The sequence below is a fragment of the Bufo bufo genome, chromosome 4, assembly GCF_905171765.1.
Source record: "Bufo bufo chromosome 4, aBufBuf1.1, whole genome shotgun sequence".
NCBI lineage: Eukaryota > Metazoa > Chordata > Amphibia > Anura > Bufonidae > Bufo > Bufo bufo.
The window spans coordinates 53,324,934-53,340,800 of NC_053392.1; the positions used below are offsets into that span (position 1 = coordinate 53,324,934).

Genomic DNA, 15,867 nt, shown 5'->3' on the forward strand with positions numbered 1-15,867 from the left:
CAAATATTGATTAAGGGTACTTTCACACTAGCGTTTTTCTTTTCCGGCATAGAGTTCCGTCACAGGTGCTCTATACCAGAAAAGAACTGATCAGGCATATCCCCATGCATTCTGAATGGAGAGTAATCCGTTCAGTTTGCATCATGATGTCTTCAGTTCAGTCGTTTTGACTGATCAGGCAAAAGATTAAACGGTAGCATGCTACGGTTTTATCTCCGGCGGAAAAAACTGAAGACATGCCTGAATGCCGGATCCGGCATTTTTTACCATAGGAATGTATTCCGACGACGGAAATGCCCGCTGGATCACACTGCCGCAAGTGTGAAAGTAGCCTAAGGGGTTTTATTTACCAGCTTCCAGCAAATACTCATTATTGGGTTCTATATACCTGTTTCCAAGAAATACTGATAGAGTGGATTGATATCCTGACTTCCACAAAATATTGATTGAGGCCTGCGATATACCTGCTTCCACAAATGCTGCTTTTCTATAGGGACTTTGTCACAGGGTCATTTTGAAAAGGACAGGCAGAGGAAAAGGCAGGCCATTCCGCAGGGGTGGTAGGGGTCAGGCAGGTGCACCAAGCCGGAGCCTAAGTGGTAAGTTGGAGAAGGTGCGTGCGATTACGTCAAAAGACACACCAGAGTTGGTTGAGTGGCTCACGCAGCCTTCCGCTTCTGCACCCTCCGAATCCTCTGTATCAGCACCCTCCTCACTCTCTGCCATGTGCACCCCCAAAAATACCACCACCACCACCACCATAGCCCCTCCAATCGATTCAGAGGAATGATTTTCCATTCCATTCACAGGCCTTACTGATGCAAAGCCATTCTTGGCATCGGATGAGGAAGAGGAGGTAGCAACGGCTGCCACCCAGTGGTCTGACGACAGAACCCAGATCAGCCCAAGGTGGGTGGTCCCCACTGTTGTGGCCTACTCCGAGATCTCTTATGTCAGTGGTAGTGAAGGTGACGATGATGACGTGTCGATGGACATCACGTGGGTGCCCACAAGAGAGGAAGAGGAGGGGAGTTCAGAGGGAGAGATGGAGCAGCAGATAGGGAGGAGAAGGAGGAGAAGCAGGCAGAACCTGCAGTGCACAGGAGGCAAAAATCTGACTGCAAATGTATCTGGAGCGAGCCATTCACCATTCACGGTCACATCTGGCGCTCCCAGGATGCCGGCACATGGCTCCGCGGTGTGGGCTTTTTTTAATGTGTCTGCTGCTGACAATAGTGTTGCCATCTGCAGTCTGTGCTGTCAACGCATAAATCGCGGTAAGCCCAACACTCACCTAAGGACACCCACCTTAAGAAGGTGCCTGGCCTCCCATTACCGAGCCCAGTTGGAGCAGCACCATCAGAACCCACAAAGCCACACTCCTGTGCTCCACGTCCTGCCTCTTCTCCTTCTCCGCTCGCCTCCCATTTGTGTCCTCCACTCCACCTTCTGGCAAAAGGCAGGCTTCCGTGGCCCAAATGTTTGAACGTAAAAAGTTGATGACGCCGCATAACCCTCTTGCCCAAAGGCTTACCGCCGGCTTGTCTGAACTGCTAGCCCGCCAACTACTGCCATATAAACTGGTGGACTCGAAGGCCTTTATAAAATTTGTGGCCATTGGCACACCACAATGGAAGGTCCCCGGAAGGAAATATTTCTCCCAGAAGGGCATCCCAGAGCTATATGGCAATGTTCAGCGGCAAGTGAATGTATCTCTGTCACACAGTGTCAGTGCCAAGATACATCTGACCACAGACACGTGGTCTAGAAAACACGGGCAGGTAAGGTACATATTGTTTACTGCCCACTGGGTGAACCTTCTGACGGCTGTCAAGCATGCAACCAGTGGCACCCGTGCGGATTTGGTGTTACCGCCATGGATTGCATGCAGGCCTGTCTCTTCTTCTCCTCCTCCTACTCTATCCTCTGTCTCCTTCTCGGCTGACTCCTCCTTTTCCACTGCTACCGCCTCTTCCGCTGGACCCCCCCCCCCCCAGCTCCCCAGAACTTATTTCACGTGCCAGGTGAGACGTTGCCATGCTGTGCTGTGGCTGTTGTGCCTGGAAGCCAAGAACCACACCGGTCCTGCACTCCTTTCAGTTCTGCGTCACAGGCCGATCAGTGGCTAATCCCGCTAAATTTGACAGTTGGTAAAGTGGTGTGCAACAACGGTGCCAATCTGATGAGCACGCTGAAACAGGGCAAAATGACACACGTGCCGTGCATGGCACAAGTCCTGAACTTAGTCATGCAGCGATTCGTTGCCAAATACCCCGGGGTCCAGGATGTCTTGCGGCAGGCCAGGAAAATGTCTTCCCATTTTAGAAGAACTTAAACGGTCATGGCTAGCCATGCTGATGTTCAGCAGCGACACCACTTGCCCATCAGATGTCTGATTTGTGACTGATGACGCTCTGGAACTCCACCTAACATATGCCTAATAGGCTGCTCCAGCAGAAACGTGCCATTAATGACCGTACGAACTCTATGGCAGGACATGTTCTGGGGAGCTTGTTTTTTTTTTCACCATGCCAGTGGCTGCTCATGCGCGACACATGCAGACTTCTGCGGCCATTTGATGAGATCACCAAACTGGTCAGTCACAGCCAGGGCGCCATCAGTGACTTCGTACCTTACGCCTTCTTTCTGGAGCGTGCATTGTATCGTGTCATTGATCAAGTCATCGAGGAACAGGAACTGGAAGATGAGGAAGTCGCAATGCTGAATGAATTCCCAGAGGGGCTACTCCATCTGGGACAAGTCAACAGGAGTCTGAAGAGAAGTCAGAGGAGGAAGGTGCCTGGGGGGAGGAATAGGAGGAGGAGCAAGAAGACCAGGCTTTAAACTTTTCTGGGATCCCTGGTGCTGTCCGTGGATGGGGGAGGAGACCGAGGACAACATTCTCCTGGGCGATAAGCAGGAGCCAGGCTGCTCCAGCGCTTCCAATTTGGTGCAAATGAGGGCCTTCATGCTCCAGTGTTTGAAGAGGGACCTCCATATAAAAAGCATAAAGGGCAAGAACCAGTACTGGGTGGCAAAGTACTTAGACCCCCGGTACAAACACAAAATTGCAGAGGGCTGTCAGAATGCAGCATTTCCAGGCCTTGCTTCGAGAGATGCTGTATTCTGCTGTTGCAGGCACTGGCAGAGGAATTTTCACCCACAGAGAAACAGTTGCGGGTACCAATCCTTCAGCACATGCAAGAAGAGGGCGGTTTGAAGATGTGTTGGTCACTTCAGATATGAGATCATTCTTGCAGCCAACCCATCGATAGCCGCCCTCCGGATCCAGTCTCAGGGAACGCCTAGACCAACAGGTGTGGACGCTCTGAAAAGCTAGGAACCCCTTGACTACTGGGTGTGCAGGCTTGACCTGTGGCCAGAGCTGTCAAAATTTTCCATGGAACTCTTGGCTTGCCCCTCGTCGAGTGTCCTGTCCGAAAGGACATTCAGCGCAGCAGGGGGGATCTTGACCGATAAGCGCACTCGCCTAGCTCACATTTATAAAAATTAATGAGGTATGGATCTCAGAGGAATTCAACACCTGTGATGACCACGTTTAATTGAATTTCCTCATGCCAGCCCAAACATATCCGCCACCACCCAGAACAAATAATGGTCCCTGTCTTCTGTAAATACAGCGGTATAAAAGGTCTTTTCTTTCCGGTGAATGCCTAATGTTTGGGGCCTCAGAGGAATTTAACACCTGTGATGATCACGTGTTATCGAATTTCAACTATTATCATTTGGGGCTTTTTCAAGAGGGGGGATTTCGTTAGCCATGTTTTTAATCCAATTTTATATTTTTAGCTCTTTTAAACATATGTATTTGACATGTATTTGTACTGGCCTGCAGTAAAATTGATATCCAATGACCGTCTAATATAGCTCCAGCCACATATTCACTTGTTCTTTTCTGTACGGTGAATTAATAATTTTTGGGGCCTGTAGTCCACTGGCCTGCAGTAGAATTGATATCCATTGACCGTCTAATATGCCTCCAGCCACATAATCACTTGATCTTTTCTGTACGGTGAATGCCTAATTGTTGGGGCCTCGGAGGAATTCAACACCTGTGACGACCACGTGTTATCGAATTTTACCTATTATCATTTGGGGTTTATTCAAGAGGGGGGATTTCTTTAGCCATGTTTTTAATCTAATTTATATTTTTAGTTCTTTTAAACATATGTATTTGACATATATTTGTACTGGCCTGCAGTAAAATTGATATAAAATGACCGTCTAATATACCTTCAGCCACATAATTACTTGTTCTTTTCTGTAAGTTGAATAAAAATAATTTGGGGCCTGTACTCCACTGGCCTGAAGAAAAATTGATATAAAATGACCATCTAATATACCTCCAGCCACATAATCACTTGATCTTTTCTGTACAGTGAATGCCTAATGTTTGGGGCCTGTACTCCCGTGGCCTAAAATACAATTTTTCTAGGCTCCAGCAGGGCACATTTTTGACAGTTTCCCTTTAAGACGCAGAAAAAAATGGCCCCTGATTAAAATACATATTTTTTGTGGCAATTTTTGCCATTTATCCCCCTCTGGTATGTCACTGTCCATGTTGTGGGATGATTTGTGCACTTCTAGTAAGTATTTGGTGGCTGCAAATATGACCTGAAAAACCTGCCATTGAAGTGAATGGCGCCCGCCGCAAGCTTGCGGTTCGCAAACATTTGATCGCGTTCTCGCAATCGCGTTTGAAAATCGTCCCGGCCGATGTTCGTCCATCACTATTAACCATCTCCTTTCTGTATACTTTACAGCAATGGAATCAGGCTCCTTTCCGCCGGAAATGCTGGAAGCACTCATAGTGACTATCCCAAAGCCAGGTAAATCGCCCTTACAGACTACCAGCTACCAGCAATCTCACTGCTAAATTGTGATGTCAAGATCTATGCAAAGATTCTAGCGAGCAGGCTCCTGTCAATCATCCCCTCATTGATTTCGATAGATCAGACTGGTTTTGTATAGGGAAGACAGACTCCGGATAACACTTCACTTCTGAAACTTGCAGAAACTTTAAGTACCGACTACATTCCTGGAGCTGGACGCCGCAAAGGCGTTTGATTGAATTAACTCGCCCTATGCCTTCTCGGTGTTGCATAAATTTGGGTTCTCTGGCCCGATTTACTTGGCCATTTCTGCACTATATTCTAACCCCTGTGCTTTTACCAATGGAGCTCTATCTAGTGCCTTTCCCCTGACAAATGGCACCATACAAGGGTGCCCGCTGTCTCCCTTGTTCTTCGTGCTGTCTATTGAACCCCTGGCAGAATTAATCCGTCGGGAACCGGATATATAGGGCATCACAGTGGGATCTAAAGAGCACAAGCTTTCGCTCTTTGCGGATGACATTATTGTCATCTGTACCAACCCTAGGACCTCCTTTCAAAGAGTATTTAGCCTATTAGACACTTTTGGCCGAATCTCCTACTACAAACTGAATTTAGATAAGTCCCAAAGCCTACCGGTAAATATTCCCTCTGATCAGCTGTTGCAGCTCAAAGACCTGTTGCCTCTAGATTGGCAACGGAAGAGTATATAATACTTGGGAATCCAGCTATCCTACCCCACGTCACGGACGTTCCACACCAATTCCCCCCCCCCCCCCTCCCCTACTCAAGGGACTGCAGAAAGACATCAGAGACCTGAAGTCCTGTCTGGTCTTGTGGTTTGGCAGGGTGGCAGCATATAAAATGCTGCTCCTGCCCAAGCTCCTCTACCTTTTCAGAACCCTCCCTATCCAAGTCCAAGAATCTCTTTCTTTGGGAAAGACAGAAGACAAATGAAGGATTTTATTTGGGACTCTAAAAAACCTAGAGTGGCATACTCGACTCTAACCATGCATAAATCTAGGGGAGGACTGGGGGTACTGAACCTGAAACATTACTATACAGCCTGTCTACTAGACCAACTAGTCCACTGGTGGCAATACTCTGGAGACAAACACTGGATCTTGATAGAGAAGACCTTGCTTATCCTCTCTACCTTTCGCTCCTTGATGATAGGGGTGACCTGGGGGTTAGGTCTACATACGTCCCCTCTGTCCGCGGTACAGGTATCTGTAACAGCCTGTAAAAACTATTTAGATGTGTCAACTGACAAGAGAACCATAGCTGCCTCCACCATATCTACAGCTTGCTTGACAGACCATGTCCTGGGGCTAGATCTCCAGATCTGGACTACCTAGGGCATTAAAACAGTCCAGGATATGATGGGTCCAGACAATATGTTCTTCTCCTACATACATGAGACCTACCAGATTCCCCATAGGGAATTTTATAATTTCCTGCAGATTAGATCCTTGCTTAGAACCTCACTACACATCCCTAAAGTAGCCTGAGGGATTTCCAAGGAGGAGGTGTATCTCTCTCTCTTCTACAATCTCCTCGTCCAGGGAAAATAATGGGACAAGTCGTCTCTTTTGGTGAAGTGGGAAACCGACCTGCAAAAGACTTTCTCATTTGACCAATGGCATACTGCCTTTCGTACTATTACCACTGCTTTCCGCTGTGTAGTACACTAGTCTAAGATGGTACTACACACCCCCCAGACTCCATATAATGTTTCCTACCTTTCCCCCTGACTGCTGGAGGGGATGTAGCGGTAGGGGATCTCTCCTTCACATACTGTGGTCCTGCCCTAATATTTCCCCGCTGTGGAACCTTACTAATGCTCTGATAGCTGAATTTACCTCCCAAAGACTAGAAATAACACCAGAGATGGCACTTCTCTTCATCTATATCGACAGCACAGTTCGTCCTTATAGAATAGTGACAACTCCTATACTTATGGCAACTAAATTGGTCATCACCCGACATTGGAAGAGCCCCCAAACTCCCATGTTAACCGAGGTGGTTACTCTGGTGAATTCCACCTGTATGTATGAGAAAATATTTTCCACACAGCAATCCTCCATTTTAAAATTTCACTCTATATGGATTGCATGGATGTCAAGTCGCTGGTATGTGACCTAGCTAATCCATCACTAGTGGGAATACTCTAATTGTAACTGCTATATTGAAAAACAATTAAAAAATTGAAATTAAAACATATAAACAGTTATAAAGTAAGAAAGTAAAAGCTAAGCAAGAGTAAACAAATTTTTGAAATGTAACTTTATCCATTTTTCCCCTTTTTTTTTATTTAACTGCATTTAAAAAAATAAAATAAAGTTTAACACTAACATTAAAATTGGACCATGAAAAAGACATATCCCGCAACTCCTGCTATATCTATATCAGCGGGAAAACTAAAAATGATAACTGCCAGAATGCGAAGAAGCAAAAACAAAAAGGGTAAACCTATATAATAAAGGTCAAATATTACTGTAAATTCCCAACACATTTCTTTGTGTGTTTTGTGGAGTTTATTGTGGGGCGGAGGAGGTTCTCCACAAGTTAAGTATCTACTCATGTTGTAATCCTATGGTTTAAATATTGTCCAAGAGCTTAAAAGTCAAGGATTCAACCCCGAATGACAGAAGATTAGAGACTCCACCAGAGGATTGATCTTCTGAGCTGCACAGAGTAAGAGACAAAGTAGGAGATTTATCATCAGGGGAATTTTTTAAGTCAGGCTTGCATGGGTCTCCTTTGCTGTAATTAGGGTCAGATAAATCAAATTTACAGAATGTTTGATAAATTTGGTGCATGCAACGAGGGGCCTGCGACGCAGCCTGCGTCCTTATCTCCATGGCGGCTGCTCTCGTCTCCATGGCAGCAGGCGAGCAGCAGGAGAGCTGAACGCCGATAATGATGATCGGTGCTCGGCTGTGTTGGGCTGTGTATTGTGAGTCACGTGACGCTGGCCACGTCATGTGACTCACCAGCCAGGGCTATTTAAACAGGCAGCCTGATGCCACAGGTTGCCTGTGATTGGTCTTCCTTCCTTCACTAGCGTATTCTGTATTGTGAGCTTGTGTGTTTTGACCTCGGCTTTGCTTTCTGACCTCGACTTTGAATCCTCCCTGGTATTGACGTTACCTCCTGGCTTCTGACCTCGGCTTTGTTTGTGACCTCGACCTTGCGTCCTCCTTTTGTATTTATGTGACCACCTGGCTACTGACCTCGGCTCGTATTTACCTTGTTGTATTTTTTACCCCCCTGTGCCTGCCTGTCACTTTGTTTGTTGTTTTCTCCCGTATTGTATTATTACGTTTAAGGCCCTGCACGTACTCAGTTTAGGGACCGCCGTCTAGTTGTACCCCGTCGCCTAGGGCGGAATGTGCTAGTTGTCAGGGACAGAGGTGTGGGTGGAGCTTAGGGCTGCACACACTCCATCCCGCCGTGACAGTGCATCTTTAAAGGGGTTGTTCCCCTTTGTGGACCTTTTCTACAGAACACACAGCTTGGCTGGACCCGTGATGGTGACCATACATACCTGATCCCTGCTGCTGGGTTGCGGCTCTATCACTGCCTCCTTGGCTCTGCAGGTTCCAGGTATCATAGTCAAAATCTGGTTTGACATGTCATGTGACTGCTGCATTTAGTGAATGGCCGCAGAGGTGACATATCACCCATGTGTCATCACTGAGTCACATGATGCATGAGTGACACATGAGTGTTGTGGCCAGTCATTGGCTAAACATGTCCAGTGTCAAACTGGATGTTGATGCTGAGCCAGCGGAACAGCAATGGGGTCGGAACCCAGCAGCAGGAATGAGGTAAGTATGACTACCACTGTGGGGTCTGTAGAAAACATCCACAAAGTTAAACGACCCTATTAAGTCTAACACTTATACCTTGAGATGTTATTCCATTTTGTTTGCTTACTGGAGCAAGATTGCAACAATTTTTTGGGAGTTTTTTTTTTAAAGTTATAGTTGGTAAATCTGGCATAAATCAGTTTGACAGGCTAACCACATCCATTTTACCACCCACTTTTCAAAACTGGACTGAGAAAAGTAAATATGCTATATGTTTGAGCAAGTAAGCCCAAAACACATCAAAGTCCTATCTCGAGGTTTTTTTTAAAGCCTGACTTCTGGACTGCAGGACTTGATAAGTTTCCTCCAAATTCTTAGACTTAAAAATCAAACTTTGCTTTCATTGACTACATGATGTAGTAAAATACCAAATGTGCAGATGCACAGGGGCCCAGTAGGTAAGGGGCCCACTACAACCATGAAAGCGACTATAAACTTATTATCAAAATACACGGGTAGTGGTGAGCTAATGATTTACCTCCCAATTACAGGGGAATTTCTGGACCTATGAGGGTACTATATAATGAGCTACAATGTTTTTGCACAGGGGCCCTTTAATGTCTGTGTCTAGTATAATATTACAATACTTTAATAGAATTCAAGGCAGGGCACTACGTATAGGGAGTGCATCTGCAAAAAAAGGGGGTTAGTCAGCACCTCCCAGTGCGCAGGTGCACGCTGCCATGGCAAAGACCTAGAGGGAAAAAAAGACAATACAGCAACACTCTGCAAATCAGACAAAGTACAACAATGCCATAGTCACAAAAATAATGATTCCAAAAATGATGGTGCTAATGCTATGCTTATTTATAAAGTGAGATGCTTGTCCAATGCATTTTGTACAAAACCATTTAAGCCCGTCTGTCGAACGTCAAGGCAATCTCTGTTAGACGGGTCCTAACACTAAATACTACCTGTTATGCGCCATAATGGCCGCCATAAAATTCAGGGAGTGCTGGATCCACATGCATGTTGGATCCACTCTGCCTTTTTCCATTTTTTGTGTCATAATGGCCTCCATTACAAGGGATGCAGGTACCAACATGCATGCCGAGCCCACTCTATACCTTTCCTGGTGCTAGACAGCTTCCAATGAATGTAGTGAGAGCAGGCTACAGCTTTATACTGAAACTAATTAAAATCTGCCTATGGGGCAGACAGGCTAATCAGGAGTGCACGACTCGCTGGAGTGCCACATCTCCAGCATTGTAAATCTGCAAAAAAAGGGGGTTAGTCAGCACCTCCCAGAGTGCTGCTGCATTGTCTCTTTTTTTCCTCTAGGTCTTTGCCATGGCGGCGTGCACCTGCGCACTGGGAGGTGCTGACTAACCCTCTTTTTTTGCAGATTTACAATGCTGGAGATGTGGCACTCCAGCGAGTCGTGCACTCCTGATTAGCCAGTCTGCCCCATAGGCTGATTTTAATTACTTTCAGTATAAAGCTGTAGCCTGCTCTTACTACATTGATTGGAAGCTGTATGGCACTAAAAATTGAAAAAGGCAGAGTGGATCCAACATGCATGTGGATCCAACACTACCTGAATTTTATGGGGCCATTATGGCGCATAACAGGTAGTATTTAGTGTTAGGACCCGTCTAACAGAGATCGCCTTGTCGTCTGGCAGACGGGCTCAGATGGTTTTGTACAAAATGCATTGGCCAAGCATCTCACTTTATAAATAAGCGTAGCATTAGCACCATAATTTTTGTAATCATTATTTTGTGACTATGGCATTGTTGTACTTTATATGATTTGCAGAGTGCTGCTGCATTGTCTCTTTTTTTCCTATAGGGAGTGCAGACATAGCATTCCCACCCTGTTCTTGATGTCTGAAGGGGCCAATAGGTTCTTCTACCACTTAAAGGGGTTGTGCAGCCTATTAATATTGATAACCTATCATCAGGATTAGAGATGAGCGAATCGAAGCAGACATGCATTTGCAGCCAATCAGCAGCCAGCCCCTGTGATGTCACAGCCTTATAAATAGCCTCAGCCATCTTGGATTCTGCCATTTTCCAGTGTACTTAGTGCAGGGAAGAGATGTCAGCAGGCTCTAGCGAAAGCGCTAGGAAAGACTTGAAAACTTATATTTTGCTGAATAGAAATTCAGGGAAAGAGCTTTAGAAGTGTAGGGAAAGGATAGGGAAAGGATAGTGAGAAATTATTCCACAGTATTGAAGCAGAACAGGGTTCATTAGGGGTGTTTACAGCCTGGGTAATAGGAACAATCTTATTAAACCTTGACTGCGGATCCAAATTGCCATTATACTGCTGCTCATTTCAGGTTTGCAATAGATGATACCTCTGTAATTCCAGCAAACCGTTCTTGTTCTTGGGGTCTTATTAGCCCTTGTGTGGTGCAGTTATATATATATATATATATATATATATATGTTCTAAATCCTTTTTTTGTTGTGTATTAGTGGGGGGGAGGGGCTTATTAGCCGTTGTGTGGTGAAGTGAGAAAATTACAGCCCTTTTTGGCGTGTATTAGTGGCAAAAAAAATTATTTGCTGTTCACAGCCGCAGTTATATGTTCTAAAGCCTTTTTTGTTGTGTATTAGTGGGGGGGGGGGGGGGGTTGGAAGGGGCTTATTAGGAGTTGTGTGGTGAAGTGAGAAAATGACAGCCTTTTTTTTCGCGTGTAGTGATGAGGAGAGTGGCGTGGGAGCTGGTGTTACGAGCGGTCAGGCTCCTGGCTCAGAGACCATTGAGGAGGACATCAGCGATGTGCAGACAGTACTCGATGATGATGTAGCTGATCGCAATTGGGAGCCGGGTGATGAAGGGGCTTCATCATCATCGGGAGAAGAGGGTGGCAGTTTGTGCGTGATGCAGCGGCGGAGCCAGCAAGTCGGTAGCATGGACGGGAGTCAGCAGGGTGACAGCAGTGTGAGGTCAGGAGCCAAATGTGCCCGGGGTAGACCATCCACTTCCAAGGAGCCTACTGGCCCGGAAAATATTGGTGCAGGGGTTCACGGAGGCAGTGGCGGTAGCAGTCAGTCTGTGCAGAGTGTTAGGGGAAAATCACCTACTCGGCGGTGTAGCAGTTTTTTGTTAAGCGGCCGGGGGAGGTGAACATAGACATTTGTCGAATCTGTGGGCAGAAGGTGAAGCATGGCCAGGGTGACAATGTTAGCACCATGGCCCTGCGTCAACATGTGCAGCGCCACCATAAAATGATCTGGGAGAACCGTGGCTCCAATGTGGTGGTCCAGCCTGCCGCAGCAACTGCTGCATCACCCAGTGGCACGCACCCGATTTCAGGCAGTCAAGACTCCACCACCTCAGCTGATGGAAGCTGTCTGTCCTTCCCATCATCTGCTGGTCGTGATGCTCCTGCTCCTCCTTCTCCTAGTCAGTCATTCTGTCAGCAATCGATCACCGAAGCGATTGCCAAGAGACAAGAGTATGCGTGCACTCATCCAACGGTGCAGAAGCTGAATGTGCTCCTGGCCAAGTTGCTGGTACTGCAGTCCCTCCCTTTCCAAGTGGTGGACTCTGCACCTTTCAGAGAACTGATGGCTTGTGCCGAGCCGAGGTGGAGAGTCCCAAGCCGTCATTTCTTTGCCAAATGGGCAGTACCAGCCCTGCACACATATGTAGAACAGAAGGTGGGCCAGTCCTTGAGCCTGTCGGTGTCTTCCAAAGTGCACGGCAGCGCTGACGTGTGGAGCTGTAACTATGGTCCAGGACAATATATTTCCTTTACGCCCCACTGGGTGAATGTGGTTCCTGCCCAGCCAAACCAGCAACTTGGCCAGGTGACGCCACTTCCGCCTCCTTGTTCTCACACCGTTGGTCCTGAGACAATGTCCGCCTCTGCCTCCTCATCCTTCACCTTGTCTTCAGCCTCCACTGCAGGGACAATTCACAGTGCCCCTCCAGCATACCACATGTGCAGGGCAGTGTCACTTTGTTCTCCACCTAGTTTGCCTGGGCAAACGGAGTCACACAGGGGAGGAACTGTTCCGCGTCCTTCATCAAGAAATCGAATCCTGGCTTTCTCCTTGACAACTCAAAATTGGATTCATGGTGACTGACAACGGGAAGAACATGGTGTCGGCGCTGTGTCAAGGAGGGCTGAGCCATGTGCCCTGCATGGCGCACATGTTAAATCTGGTTGGAAAGCGGTTCCTGAAGTCTTCAACCCATCTGCAAGACATCCGAAAAATGGCCAGTAAACTTTGCATGCACTTCAGCCACTCGTACACTGCCAATCACACCCTCTTTGAGCTACAGTGGCAGAACGGTGTCCCCCAACATAGGCTGATATGCAACGTTTCCACCCATTGGAATTCCACCCTCCATATGTTGGACCGACTGTATGAACAGAGAAAGGCCATACACAATTTATTGATGATACAGGCAGATAGGAGTACTCTCCTATGTAACTTTGATGTTAGCCAGTGGCAGCTCATGCATGACACCTGCTGTTTCCTCGTGCCCTTTAAGGAGGCCACTTTATTTGTCAGCCGTCAGGACTACTGGATGAACAACGTCATTCCACTGATTTATATCCTGGAAAAGATGCTGGTAAATCTGGCTGGTCAGGGGACTGGACATGTGGCGCCTACATCTCATGGCCACATGAGCCCTCTGGGGGCTGATCTAGTGGAGGAGGAGGACATTGGAGCACAAGCATTGTGTAGCGAAATAGGTGGTTTTTCTACACAGGTGACAAAGGAGGAGCAGAAGCAGCCGGAGGAGCAAGAGGCAGGTGAGGAAGATGAAGCAGATGACCCAGACACACCATGGCAGTATGCAGTGGAGATGGAGGCAGGGAGTCCCTCCGAGTCGCTTGTGCAAATGGCCTAATGCATGCTCAAGGTACAAGAAATCATCGTGGATGATAGGTACGTGTCACCGAGGTTCCTGGCCTTGGTGGAGTAAGAGACGTTTTTTATGTGTCAGCAGCAGTTGCTGTTTGACATCTTAAAACTTAGTATGGCTGTAATAGCTGATCCGGAATGGCTCTTACTGGGAGTAGTCAAAGTGCTGGGTGGGTGACTATTCCCCATGTTCCAGGCTGGGTTTTGCCAGCCATAAAAAACAGTCAGCACTGCCAGGTGTAGAGGATTACCTCTGTCTGACAGTGGAGCTCATGAGGTCTGGATCTTAGGGCCGTGTTGGGATCCACGGCTTGAGCCGTGATGGATGGCTCAGACCCCTGTGAGAATGAACAGGCCGCCTAACGCCTGCCTATGGACTTGACAAAGCAGAACTTCCAACAGGGTGTGAAGTAACACCCAAGAGAAAAGTTGACTGTTTTGTATATGAACTTTTCATGTGTGTGAACGATCACCAAGCAACTTGCGTTTTTGCCTCTGTGCGGCACCTGCTAATCCTAACTACCAGAGCGAATCCCCACATTTGATGGAGGATGTGGACAAGTGCATTGAGGCTAGCGTGAACGCCAATATATATTTTTGGTTTGCATTTTTGGGCACGGTTGTATGTCGTGCATCAATCCAGCGGTATTACAACCCGTACCCCACGACAAAACGGATGCTGTTGTGAAGGCCCTCGGGGAAGCTAATCTACAGCAGCGACCAACCTGCACCAATGGGAGGATAATAAACAACAGCAGGAGACCAACCAGTTGCTGCTACAACATGTGATGGCTTTGCAGACAGCAGGAGCAACCCCAAGCATCCACGATGCCCGGAAAGCAGTCTGTGCAGCGATCCCTAAGATGACACCCGAGGACGACATCGAAACCTACCTGGCGATGTACGGTACAAGAAAGTGGCCACCAGGGAAAAGCTGCCCCAAGACCAGTGGGCTGAGGTCATCGCTCCTTTCCTGGCATCAGAGTCCCAGAGTGTATATTTAGACTTGCCGGATGATCAAGCGGCCAACTACCCGAAGAAAAAAGGTGAGATTTTGGCAAGACTGGGGGTAAATGTGTTGGTCTGGGCCCAGCGGGTACATCAGTGGGGGTTTTAGCTGGGTGAGCCTGCAAGACCCCAGTATTGTGACTTACTCCACGTTTTGCAAAAGTGGCTACAGCCTGATGTGCTGAGTCCCACGGCTATGCTGGATAGACTATTGGCTGACATATTTTGGAGGGCGCTGCCACCCCCTCTCAAGCTCTGGATCGGCCAGGTCTCTTCTGGAAATGCCCTGGAAATGGTGGACCTGGTGGAATGCTATGAGACCACTAGGAATCTTAAGGGGCGTTCTTTTGGGAGGGAGGCAGGTAAACCCCAGAACTCCCAGGCCCAACGGTATGAGCTGGTGAAACCCACCTGGGAGGTTCCCAATATGGGCCGGACCCAGGTAATCTGCTGGCAGTGTCAGTAACCTGGCCATATAAGGGCTGAGTGTCCCCATCAGGTTGAGCCCATGGTCACTAATTGTGGTTACCGTCAGTCACTGTATGCTATGAAACTGTGTGCCACAGGTAGCCCGGAGGCTCTACACCACTTGTGCCAAGTGGAAGTGGGAAACACTCAAGCTGAGGCGCTGCTGGACTCGGGGAGCTTGGAGACCCTAGTAAGGGCTACCCTAGTATACTGGCCGGAAAGTTGGGGTGATGTGCATTCACGGAGACTTAAATGACTACCCCACAGTGCTGGTGACTCTAACCACGGTAGCCGGCAGGTGGACCCACAAAGTTTCAGTCGTCGAAAACTTGCACTACGAACTCATAATAGGGAGAGACTTTCTGGGTTTCCCGGCCCTATGGCCGGTTGTGAGAGTGACTAGTACCCCTGAGTCAGGGGTGAGCACAGGAGATTAGCCTTGCTCAGGTGGACGGCCAGAACCCTGGGAACCTGAGGCCGAAGGGCCCAAAGCCGAGAATGTGGGAGAATGTGGTAATAGTTGATGGGGTACCCCAACAACCTGGGGCCGAGTCGATGTTTCACCGTTTTGTGGTCAATCAGAATATGCTATATTGGGTAAACAGCTACGGGGTGAACCCATTGAACAGTTGGTGGTGCCCCGGGCTTATCGAAAACTTGTGTGAGAGTTAGCCCACCAACATGTTCTCGGGGGTAATCTGGGACTGCAGAAGACACAGGACCGGATACTACAACGGTTTTACTGGCCCAGTGTGTTTAGAGAGGTGGATGCCTTTTGTAAGTCTTGCCTGACCTGCCAAACAACTAGCCCCCAGCACCTGTTCCGCAGTC

The 15,867-nt window shown here is 47.7% G+C and overlaps 1 protein-coding gene across 2 annotated transcripts in view; it reads left to right on the forward strand.

The window, feature by feature from the left end:
• The first annotated feature begins 7,495 nt into the window (after positions 1–7,495).
• LOC120997238 (cytochrome P450 2K4-like) overlaps positions 7,496–15,867 on the forward strand; it is a 74,776-nt gene continuing 66,404 nt past the window's right edge. The window contains exon 1 of one of the 2 annotated variants that reach the window (XM_040427239.1): positions 7,496–7,550. The gene's annotated coding sequence lies outside the window, so the exon portion shown is untranslated. Of the gene's footprint in view, positions 7,563–15,867 lie in introns of both variants that reach the window. The other variant, XM_040427240.1, reaches the window with a different exon arrangement.